The sequence below is a fragment of the Apodemus sylvaticus genome, chromosome 8, assembly GCF_947179515.1.
Source record: "Apodemus sylvaticus chromosome 8, mApoSyl1.1, whole genome shotgun sequence".
Taxonomy (NCBI): Eukaryota; Metazoa; Chordata; class Mammalia; order Rodentia; family Muridae; genus Apodemus; species Apodemus sylvaticus.
Window position 1 is genome coordinate 98,594,424 of NC_067479.1, and position 12,651 is coordinate 98,607,074.

Here is a 12,651-nt window from a genome sequence, read left to right on the forward strand (position 1 = left end):
TTTACTCAAAATCTTAAGTTATGAGAGCAACATTAGTAATGATTTCAACTTAAAGTATCTATACTTTAGACTAATATTAACAGATGTTAATATTTACAGATGTTAGTTTTGAGTAGTATGATCAGGAATTTTGTTTTTCTCATGGTTTTCCTGTTTCCAACTGTTCTGTTAGCATCACTTGCTTTGCAGGCTGTAGTGACGGCTCAGTATTTATAATCACTGGCTGCTCCAGAGGACCCAGATTCCTAGCACCCACATGGCAGCTAACTGTCCTGTTAACTCCTGTCCCAGAAGATCCAACACCTTTTCTGCCCTCTTGGGCAGCAAGGCATGCAAGTGGTACAAACATACATGCAGGCAAAACACTCATACATATAAAAAATAAATTTTTTTTCAAATATCTGTTTTGAGAAAAAAAAATCTATACTGCTCTCTCAGAGGACCAGGATTCATTTCCCAGCATCCAGGTCAGGTAAATCACAAACACCTATTAACTCTGGGGGAATCTGACACTCTCTTCAGGTAGCAGCACAAATGTGCACATGTCTGTACACAAACACAGACAGACAGATAGACACACAGACACACATAAATAACTAAAAATAAAGCAGGGGGCACTAGAGAAAAGCTCAATAGTTAAGAGGTGCACTCACCTTCTGAAGGACCCCAGTTTGGTTCCAAGCACCCACATGGTAGCTCACAACCATCCATAATACCAGTTGGAGGGGACCTGATTCCCTCGGTTGGCCATGTGGGCTCTAGGCACACACACAGTGCACATACATACATGCAGCAAACTATTCATATACATAAAATAAAAATATTTTTAAAATAATCATAAATAAGAATGAATTTTAGAGTGGCCATGGCAGCTCATATCTGTGAACCCAGCACTTGGAAGACAGAGGTAGATCAGGAGTTCAAGACCAGCTTCTGATATATGACTTTTTCAAAAACTACACAAGGACCCTAAAGTGGGTCAGGAAGTCCTACCATACTATAGCTGTGTAGCTCTTGAAGATTAGCTAACCTGTGCATATCAAACACTGCGAAGTAGAGTTAGCACCCACCTGCTGTCTTCACTCTTACTGACAAGTGTTCATGGTGTTCGATGGCACTAGACATGCTTCTGAAAGAGAGAAGTCGTCATCATTCTCACCCAGCTACAAAACCTACAATATCGACCTGCCTCAAAATACACACTGATGCAGTCACGACACACACGTTACATGAGTAACCGACCACCTTTTGATTGGATTTAAGCCTGATCCACAGGACAGAACTATACAGGACACTGTTAATTCGAAAAAGAGCCTAAGCCTAGACAGGTCCCCTAGGGGAAAATCTACTGATTACAGCAATAAAAGGACTCCTGATAATGTTTTGCTATATCAATAGATCAGGGCAGGGCTGACCCTAATCACAGAAGCTTCTTCTTACACTAATATAGAGACTCACAACCAATGTGAAGAGAGTAAGAGACTCTGAAGCACTCAGCCCTACATGGCTCCTCCTCTCAAGGCTAAAGACTCTATGCAGAAGAGGCAGAATGATGTAAGGCAGAGAAGGTGAACTACTCCAAGGAAACAGAATTCTCCAGAAAGAACAGGACTGATGCACAATGAACTCAGAGACTGCGACAGCAAGCACGAGACCTACACAAGTTCAAACCAGACGAAAATCTTAGCCCAGACAAGGGGCAAGTGGGCACAGAATCTCAGCCCTAAGAAACTATTTGCAAGTATTAATGGCCAGGAGAGAGAAATCCGATGTTTTCTTCAATCCTCAGGGATAACGCCTCTGGCCTTTGTGAGCAATGCACATCCATGGTGCAGACACAGCAAACACTCACACACAAAATAAAAATAAAATCTACCAGAAAATTAACTTAAAGACCTTGTCAGTCCTCCTCAATGATATGATCAGAAACACCTGGACAACTAATTCACTCCTTCAGCCAAATTGATATGAAAATAAATTTAAGAAGAACAAAGATGTCATACAATTAAAGTCGAGTTACGCCACTCATTTAAAATATAGTATTACAGCTACAGAATATATGTGAAGGTGGAAGACTTTGTGGAGAAGCACATCTAAAAGAACATTCAACAACACTTAACAAATCTTTAATTTTAGAGAACAGATTTTGGAAATTTCAGTTTAAAGCAATTTTACTCATGCTTAAAGCACTTTTATATATTTTTAAATAATATTATTTTTAAGAATTTTTAGAGAAGTTTCACTTTTCTTATCTCTACTCAGATGTTGGGACTAGGAATGAATTTAGCCATTATTAAAGAGAAAAAGATTTTCCTTTGCTTTCTTTAGTTTCAGCAACTAGACTTTCAGCATTAAACTCACACACACACACACCACTTTCATTAGACTCTGTCTCACAAGAGTAAGACAGCACTATTTATAATACAAGAGAAAAAGATTGGAAACAATTTTACCATTAATCAATATGGGACTGGTAAGACAGGCACAATGGTGAACACCTGCATGCAATCATATCACTCAGGACTGAGGCTGGAGGATAGCCACAGGTAAGATACTTCTTACCAAGGAAGCCCAAGTGATAGAAAAAGCATAAAAACAAGTAACTTTTAGGATCGGTAAGTGGTGATTTGGATTTTTAGCCATGTCTGTCTATGTGTGGTGACAAACTCCCTCTAGTGAAAGTCAATCTTCCCTGATTTCATTCAAAATTCCAAAAGGAAGAACTTTATGGCAATTCAAGTCCCCAGAGGACAAGTGAGCTCTGCTTTAGGCAGGTAAGGAGTTCAGGACAAAATTCCGTTTGCAAAAGCCTTCAGGTCAAAGTAATTTTTATGACACAGAAGCATATTTTGGAGCCTAATGCCATTAACAGACACAAATATGTGTGCACTTTCTTTGTACAAGGTATTTCATTTACACAGTTAACAATACAATATATTTAAGAACAAAATTCATCTACCACTAGTAACTCTCAGTACAACAAGTAATTCTGTAGCAGGAATAACTTTTCAGCTGGCAGATTAGAAAAGTAAAAATAGACCAATACTCCATGGGGAAGAATACAGAAAGAAACACTGTCAGCTGGGATACAAATTCTGAAGATCTGACAAAGTAGGTACTGTCTATGAAGTTTACACACCTTCTCTTAGAGTAGATGCATATGTATGAATGTGTCCTACAAAACAGTCTCACAGAGAAAGATACTACTTTTAACACAAAAGAAAAAACTGGAAACAATTTTACCATTAACCAATATGGAACTGGTAAGACAGTCATAATGGTGAACACCTGCATGCAATGATATCACTCAGAACAGAGACTGGAGGATAGCCACTTGTTCAAGGCCAGCCACTGCTATATAGCATGGCCCTGTCTCAAAAGCAAATAAAAATCCAAGTATATCCACAAAATATAATAGCAAGTATTTTGAAAGAATAGAAATTAAAATGTATTGACATAAAATAAGTACCCACTCATAGTAAATGAAAACAGAAAAAAAATGTCTAAATGGCCTATTTTGGGATGGGGGAAAAGAAATTTACACTAATCCCTATGTCTGTATACGGTAACAGGAGGTTAGAAGGAATTACAGAATATCTTATTATGTCACCCTACTTAATCTTAGGCACAGATGAGTAACTTCTGCTAACAGGAAAGGAAAGGGGTTCTGGGGTGGGGACAGGTGCAAGAGCATACAACTATAATTTCAGCATTCAGAAAACTGAGCCAAGAGGCCTGTGAGCTCAGAGTTCAAGGACGCTGTAAGCCACATAGGGAGAATTTGCTTCAAAAACACAAAATGAAAAACTGAAGCAAAAACCCATTAAATTGCAATTTCTTTAACCCAATGTACCCAAAGTAATATTTCAATATGTAATCAACACTTTGAAAACACAAGCATTTTACATTTTTGCACTATTACAATAGCTGGTATGTAATATAATTTACACTTTGTGACATAATTCAGACTAGCAGATTTCAAATGTGTAACCGCATATGGTAAAGGTAAAGCAATAATCAATACAGACCCCAAGATTTAAAACACAAATCTAGAAAGGTAATATTTAGGTGACTTAGGCTATCAACAAAATAGTAGGAGTAAACTCCTAAGGAAATGCAGACTGGGCCTGAGAAAAGCAGTCTTGGATGATTTAGATTTTGTACTGTAAGCTAATAAGAAGCCAAAGAGAAACACGGAACAAGGACAAATGACGAGTAAAACTATTTAAGCAATCTGTAAGTACTTTTTCTTCACCAAGAGGACATCACTGGTCATAAGCCACTCCCTTTCTTACTTGGAAACACTGCCAAAGCTAAAAGAGTGGTTTTTCTGGCAAAAGTCAGAAATCCAACAATGCCATCAGGACCCAAAGCATAATCAGCAATATCAGCAACTAACTGCTCTGAACTCAAGTCATGAATGTCTCCTCCTTCCTTATTCTTTTCTTTTTCTTTCTTTCATTCTTTTTTTTTTTTTTTTTTTTTTTACTACATTGATGGGTAGGTTCTGTCCTCCATCATGTGGATCCCCGCCAAAGAACTCAGGCTCACATCAAGATGAGCCCTCTTCCTTTCCTTTCTTTCTCTGCAATAGGAAAATGGCCTGAAAGTTCACACGTTCTCTTTACTTTTGAGACAAGAAACCAACAGATGCCAATAGGCCGTGTGCTATCCAAGACTGCAGAGCTACAGTGCAGTAGAAGCAAACGGTGCTACACATGTCCACCAAGGGGGATCGCAAAGTCTTACTGCTCTTTGGATAGTTTTTATAGTTCCCAAATTATCCATACTAGAGATATTGCTCTCATAATTGTAAAAATGCAAACAAAAATGTTTGCTTTTAAAACTGCTGAACATATCACAAACATCCTTACTCCACACGCCACATTCTAGAACAGTTGTGTCCTAGACAAGCCAGGTGTCCTTGTTATCCACTAGTGTAAGATCCCTGCAACTTCCCCTGTGTAGATCTTAACTAACTACAGTCAGACAACAGCCTACTGGTGTTCATCGCTCTACTCAGGCCTTAAGCTGCCACTGCTTGTAATCTTTGCTAAACATATCCATGGAACCTGGGAAGACGTTCATAGTATAACAAGATTGCTCCAAAATTATTTGGCATGTAATTCTTCAGATTCTAAAACAATTACCTTTAGAAGGCTAAGAACCAAATGGATTTAACCTTCTCTCTCTGGAGCTATCTTTGGGGAAACTACCATTTGCCCATCCCACGTGGTTCTAGAAGGACTACTACTGGTGGTGTTGAGAAGAGCTCAAGAGCTCAAGTGAGTATGTTAGGAAGGCCCAGACACTCCATGCAAAATCATCTCTGCAGGAAACAGACTTATGCAACTAGTACAGGTTTCCTTTCTCCTGAAAGTAGGCAGGTCCAGGTGAGCTCATAGTTACCAGTGATCCTCTTCTGCCACAAAGTATACTGACCAAAAAAAAAAAAAAGAACCCCAAAATGTGAGGAGCAGAGAAGACAGAATTCCAATTACACCACGAGCTTCAGTCACACTTATTTCTAGTTTATATATATAAACTAGATAGGGCTTTTCTTCCCTTAATGTTCATTGGGCTTGTCAAACTGCAAGCAAGTCACTTTTGAGAACTACTCAATCTCACCACCAAAAACACAATTAATATGATAATCACTCCAGATTGTCTTCCTCCAGCCTAAATCTCTGTGAAATTCCAGATCCATAAAGAAAATTTCCCCCAAAGAGCCTCCTTTTTCCCCCTTTATTCTAAAGACTAAATACTAAAGACTGAATCCAGGGCTTTACATTTATACATGTAAGCACTCTACCACTGACTGCAGCCTGGCCCAGAAACCTCTACGTGGTTGTTTGTTTAAAAGCTGTTTTAAACTCCTTAAGATAAAAAACAAAAACAAGGGTTGGAGAGATGGTTCAGTGGTTAAGAGCGCTGACTACTCTTCCAGAGGTATTGAGTTCAATTCCCAGCAACCACATGGTGGCTCACAACCATCTGTAAAGAGATCTGATGCCCTCTTCTGGTGTGTCTGAAGACAGCTACAGTGTACTTACATAATAAATAAATAAATCTTTAAAAAACAAAACAAAAAAACCCCTAGAAACAAAAAACAAAACACTACTTGGACCCCACACGGTAGAGAACTGATTCCTACAAGGTGTCCTGTAACCTCCACACATGTGCCCACACAGGCACACGTTCAACCAGTGCAAAAAAAAAAAAAAAAAACCACTATTTTTTTCCACATACCAGCCCTTCCTCCACATTTTTTTCATCTCAATCATCAACTAGAATAACCCTGCTTCCCTAGCTAGAAACCCAGTGTCAGTCTTAACCAAGTGCAGTCCTTTCTCATCTGTACCTACTTACCCAAGTCTTGCCAAAATTCTCTCCTATTGTCCTCCTCTCTGGGCCAGATTATTAAAACTAAAGTTCCAGGATCCTCAGGTCTTCCTTTCTTCACAGTGATTCTTCAGTTGAGTAATTAATTAGTCTCCCAAAAGGCAAAACGGATCACCTTCTCCCTGCCCCTGGCAGAGCTCCGCCTCTTCAAGTCATCAGGCAGAGGAGGAGCCAAACAGCACTAGTTACACATTACCACTCTGAGTCTATGCCATAAGAAAACAAAGTTCATGAGCAACATAGAGAAGGAGTAATAAAGTCCACAACATCAGAGAAAGTAAGACACTCAAAAGTAATATTCAGTTTCTACTTACTAGTTCTGCCCAGATGAACCTGACTTAGGAATCCACTAAACCCAAGTTGAGATGAATTCCACTGCTATCAGTTTCCTTAAGCCCCTAGCAAGTGCACTTTTAAATAAATAAATAAATAAATCTCTACGATCTCTTGGCACACTGTTAGGTGGGTGGCTGAGAGTTACAATGTAACTCAAGGCCGACCTTAAACTCACAGTTCTACCTGAGCATCCAGAGTGCTGTCATCTCAAGCACAAGCCCAATTTTATATTTTAAGAACTAAAAGTCTTTAAAATACTGGTTGAAAAGATTGACACACGTTCAAATGACCATCTAATTACAAAACATTTTTCAAAGACATTTTTATGTTTACTTGTTTTGGATTAGTTTTTTTTTTTTTTTTTTTTTTAAAACAGAGTGTTATACAGCCCAGGCTGGTCTTGAATTCCTGATCCCCCTCTGCCTCCGTCTCAAAAATGAAGTATGCACCAACACACCTGGCTTAAAGTTTACTTTGAAAACCTAAGCTCAAGGTGGATATATATATATATATAGTTTATATATATAGGATATATATATATAGTTTACATATGTATACATATACACACACATATACACACATACACATATATACATGTATACATGTATATATGGCAGGCAGCTGAATTCCTAGCTACTGGCAGAAAGATATTTTATCTCAGGAGTTTGGGTCCAACCTAGCCAATACAACAAGACCCTGTCCCTTAACAATGACAGAATAACATTCAGCAGACTCTCCTTTACCATAGGATTGATTCCAGGAAACACAGACTAAACAGGAAAGGAGAGAAATATAGTAGAAATTAAAGTGGTGGGGGAACTACATGAAAACCAAATAAAATCCAAATAAAATATTTTATTCAATCATGACATAGAATCCTCATATAACTGTTAACAGGGCCAAGAAATGTGGGCCCTAGGGGAGAACTTACTACCAATATTTTGCTAAACAGACATAGTACTACGCTGATCCCTAATGTCATTGCTATACAGAGAGCAGTGTATCTCTCAATCTTCAGAGAAGCTTCTTGCAGTAGATGGCAATTAACACAGAGCCCCTCAACTGGTCAATGTGCAGAGAATAAGGGACTGGAGTCCTCAATATTTAATGGAACCAACATATCACACCCTCCAAGAAAGGCTCAGGGATATTCTTGAAAGAAGGGATGAACAGAAAGACTGTTAGAGCCAGAGGTCAGACATCTTCAAGGAAACGGTGTTTTCTGAACACAACCGGGCATTGCACAGAGAAACAGTGGCTTTGGCAGTATGCAGAAGACCTGAACAAACTCAAACCAAACCAAATCCCACCACTGGGGTGGGAGGGGTGGGCATGAAATCCCACTAGCAGCTGAAGAGCTATTGACATTTAATAGCTGCTGGGAGCAGGAGTCGTTTCTTTCAGGATACGATCCCTGTGTGGCAGGCTGACCATACACACTTCAGGGCAGGCCTGATTCCCAAAGGGAGCTGAGCAACACCAACTGAATGATCAATTTAACTTTTAAAAAGTGTTTAGTCTGGGCAGTGGTGGCACACACAGCACTAAAAAGGCAAAGGCTGGCAGATGTCTGAGTTTGAGGCCACTCTGGTCTACAGAGCGAGTCCTAGGACAGCCAGAACTACAAGGAGAAACTGTGTCTCAAAAAAATGAAGCAAAACAAAGAAACAACAAAAAAGATTTTAAAAAGAAGTTTGGAATTGAGTGGATAGGGAAATGAGGGTGGCCGGTGAATATAATCAAAATGTACTGTATAAAATTCTTGAACCATAAGAAAAGATATTTTTAATTTAAAAAAATATTTCTGGAACACTTAATAAATACATTCCTGAAAAAAAAAAACTGAAACCCAGGGCTAAAGTGATGCCTCAGCTTGCTGCTCTTAGAGAGGACAGAGTCTGCTTCCTAGGACAGATTCTGGGTGGCTCACAGCTGCCTGTAACTCCAGCTCCAGGGAAACCAACACCGTCTTCTGGCCTCCCTGGACACCCATATTCACCAGCACATACGAACCCACATAGAGACATGCACACATACAACTAATTAAAAATAAAAATGAATCTTTAAAAACTTAAAAAATAAAACTTTAAAATTCAAAAGAGAAATTTTACATAAACCAATAGTTACTAAATAAATTGAAGTCTTTTCTAGAAAAACATATCTAGGTTTAAATATATTTGTTTATATGATTATTTGTGTGTGTATATATATATATATATATACATATACATATATATGGCTGGCATGCATATACATGGCATGACACACACATACATATATACATATACAGATACACACACACATACACACACACACACATATATGCCAGCCATTCAAGGACAACAATCCCAGCCATTCAAGGACAACAATCCCAGCTCAAACTGCTCCTAAAATGAGAGCATGAAGGAAAGCTAGCTACCTTACTATTCTATGACTATTATAATCCCAATACCAACATAAACTAAGACTTGCATCAGAATTGGCAAAAATACAAAGAAGAGTCAGAGTATCAGGAAATAAATCAGTCTGTGTAGATGCTGCCTACAGCCTCGATGGGGAGAACTGGGGGAAGAGTTTAGGCTTGCTCCATTAGCAGGGACAGAGGACACCCTAAACCAGGGCTAGGGAAGAGCTCCTCTAAACTCCATTACCAGGTACAGTTTTTTACTTAAAGCAACCAGAAGGACTCAAGTTCAGAAAGGAATCAGGATTTGAGAAATAATCAGACAGAAAAATCTGAACAGTAATTCATGGGAGGGCCAGCCAGCCAGCTCAGCAGGTAAAGGTGCCTGCCACCAACCAAGCCCGAGGACCACCAACCAACGGAGCCTGTGACAGGAACAGACCCACAGGCCTACTCCTGAAAGCATACACACAGAAATGAATGTAACAATTCACAGGACTAAGAAACATTTTTTTTAAGTGATGTGAAAAGTGAAACCTAGAACTCATTAAGAGAAAGAAGGAAGAACACAGGTAGTAGAAAGAAGGCAAAGGAGGGTAAGGTCCCCATGGTACAGACACCCCCTTTTCACCCAATTAATTCTTCTCCCTAAGAACTGTCAGAATGCAAAGTAACATTTTCAGAGAGGTCTTCCTAGATTCTCTAGGCAACACCAGCACCAGGTCAGGTCTCCACTGTAAGCCTTTATAATTATCATCACAATTACACTTAATTATATAGAACTCATCCTGCCACATGTCTCCCCCACTAGACTCTAAGCCCCAAGTCCAGGAACAGTGTGTGTGGTTGCCCCCCACCCTTAGTGTTTCAGAATACAGTACATATTCATCCAATAAAACACAGATGAAGAAACAACAAGATAATGTTTGAAGGATGAGAAGTTCAGCTGGAGATGTAGCTAAATTGTAGAGGACTTCCCTAGCAAAAAGTTCAGGCCTCAAAACAGTGCTTAGATCTGATTAAGCTACATAGTTCCTTTGTGAATGTGAAATCCTGTCAATAAGGAGCTAAGTCAATGGATGGTCATCAGAGAAGGAAAAGTGAGTCCACTCCAGGCAGTCTCTACACTATGGATGACTGTATTCTAATTTCACTTCAATTTTGCTCTATTTTGCAATTTCTCTTTAATGACTATGTATTATTTTTGTAAGAAATAAAAAACTTCAAAATGTTAATATAGTTTGAAAAGAAAATATAACACAGTTTGAGAGAACAGCAAAACTATAGAAAAGTTTTTTGTAAATTGAAGGATCCTAACTACATGAGCACTTTAAAAAGCCCATAATACCAGCCTGGTCTACAGACAGTTGGAGGCCAGCCTGAGCTATATATTGAAACTCTGTTATCAATATAACAGGAACAACAACAACAAAAGACAAGGCAACAGAGAGGATAAGTCATACCTCAATCGGTAAGAAAAGGAAAGGAATAAAAATGTTAACTAGTAAACAGAAGGAGGTCCTCTAGAAGGAAAGTAGATCAGAGAAGGAATCCAAAGCGAAGAGCAACCAGTGGACTCTTCACTCTTAACAGTTAAAAAGGTCTTCCCCCGATAATGGGGGTGGGGGTGGGTGGGCGTGAGGATATAAAACAGAGTACAAGTTCAATTAAAAACCCATTCTACACCTGGCGTTGGTGGCACACGCCTGTAATCCCAGCACTCTGGGAGGCAGAGGCAGATGGATTTCTGAGTTCGAGGCCAGCCTGGTCTACAGCCAGGGCTATACAGAGAAACCCTGTCTCAAAAAAACCAAATCCAAAAAACCAAAACAAAACAAAACAAAAAAATTGTAAATTTAAATCTGCTTTCCATAAACTTTGGGTTCCCAATAAGTATTCATAGTTTAGTTTTGACCTTAAAAAAAAACTATGATAATTTTGTTCAACATCTTTTAGTTCGAGAACAATGATAAGCATTAAATTACCTTTTATTTTATCTCGAAGTTTAATTTCCCCGCACGAGCAAACACAAGTCAGTTTACAACAGAAGCAACACTGGAGTTCGTGAATAACTAGAAAACGCTCTAAGTCTCTGCACAATTTGCTTTTGTAGGAAGGCCATACTCTTGAATACGAAGTCCCTGGGTCCAATCCCAGCTCACTTATCTAAGTTATTTAACCTGTGCGTCTCAGTTTCCTCTTCTAAAGCAACAAAGAATACAATAATCAGGGTTATCTTAAGAAGTAAATGACGTGACACGGGTGCTAAGTTCGTATCAAGTACTCAGAACCGTCTGTAAGCTGTTTAAAAGAGAAAGCCTTTAACTAAATGAAAAAGATCCACACCACGACGGAGTCTTACAAGTCACAAAACGCCAGGCACGACTAACACACGGCGTTATTATTTTCTTCCCCGACGCGTTGGGGGGTTTGGGGTTTTTTTATTTTTTCTTTTCTTTGCCAAATCTTTCCGCTAGGAGTCTGGAAGGGGAGGGGGACGTACACGCAACCCAGCACAAAGTTTTCCGAAACCGAAGTGCAGAATCACAACAGACATGGCAGCGGAGGCCGCGCAGAACAACAGGTGAACCAACTCGCGGGAACGGAGCAAGAAACCCGGCGCCTTCCCGCACCCAAGTTGGAGGGCAGGCCGAGCACTTCGTCCGGCCTCCATCCCCGCACCGAACACGCTTCGTTCTCGTTTCCTAGCAGGGTCTCGAGCCCCGGTCTCCGGGTCAGCCGCGCAGCTCCGGAGCGGGAGCAGAGCGCCGTTCCTATTTAAGGATTCCAGAAGCGTCCCCGGAGTGGGGCGAATGCGAACAAAAGGGCGAGCGCGGGCGGGCCGGGCCGCGGGGCCGCGGGGCCAGGGTCTCCCGCAGGCCCCGCCGAGGCGCATCGCGGCCTCCCCCGCGCCGCCACCGTCGCCCCAAACTTCGCCGGCCTCCCGCGGCGCACCCGCACTCCGCGACCCCACAACTCACCGGGATCCCGAGAAACTCATCCTCCAGTGCTCGGCGCAGGCGGGCACGGACAGCCGCGGGGCGGCGGGGCCCGGCTCGGCCTCCGCCCTCGGCGTGCAGCGGCCCGGGCCCGGTCGCCCCTCGCGCGGCCGTACAGTCCTCGTCTCGCGCGGGCCGACGCGCGGGAGCTCGAGCCTCCCTCCCGCCCTTCCCTCCGCGCCTCCTCCTCCTCCTCCTCCTCCTCCTCCTCCTCCTCCGCGCGGCCGGCGAGCAGATTCCAATCTCTGCCGCCTCAGCCGCGGAGGACGCTCGCTCTCTCGCTCGCGGGGGGAGGGGAGGGGCGGCGCGGGGGGGGGAGGGGCGGCCTGGGCGAGCAAGAGGCGCCGGCGCGCGCGCACTGGGAAGGGCCCGCCAGCTCTGCGCGCACCCGCCCCGGGGCTCTGGCCACGCCCCGGACACGAACCGAGCCGAGAACTCGGCGGAAGTGCCCGAAGGGCCCGTGGAGTTCGGCGCCCCTCTGCCGGGAAGGAGGGCCAGCCGCCGGCACGG

At 41.8% G+C, this 12,651-nt stretch overlaps 1 protein-coding gene across 2 annotated transcripts in view; it reads right to left on the reverse strand.

Annotated features, from left to right (window-relative positions):
* Positions 1-12,321, reverse strand: part of Bmpr1a (bone morphogenetic protein receptor type 1A) — a 105,720-nt gene extending 93,399 nt beyond the window's left edge. For both annotated transcript variants that reach the window (XM_052190180.1, XM_052190181.1), the window contains exon 1: positions 12,124-12,321. The gene's annotated coding sequence lies outside the window, so the exon portion shown is untranslated. The remainder of the gene's footprint in view (positions 1-12,123) is intronic.
* Positions 12,322-12,651: the final 330 nt, after the last annotated feature.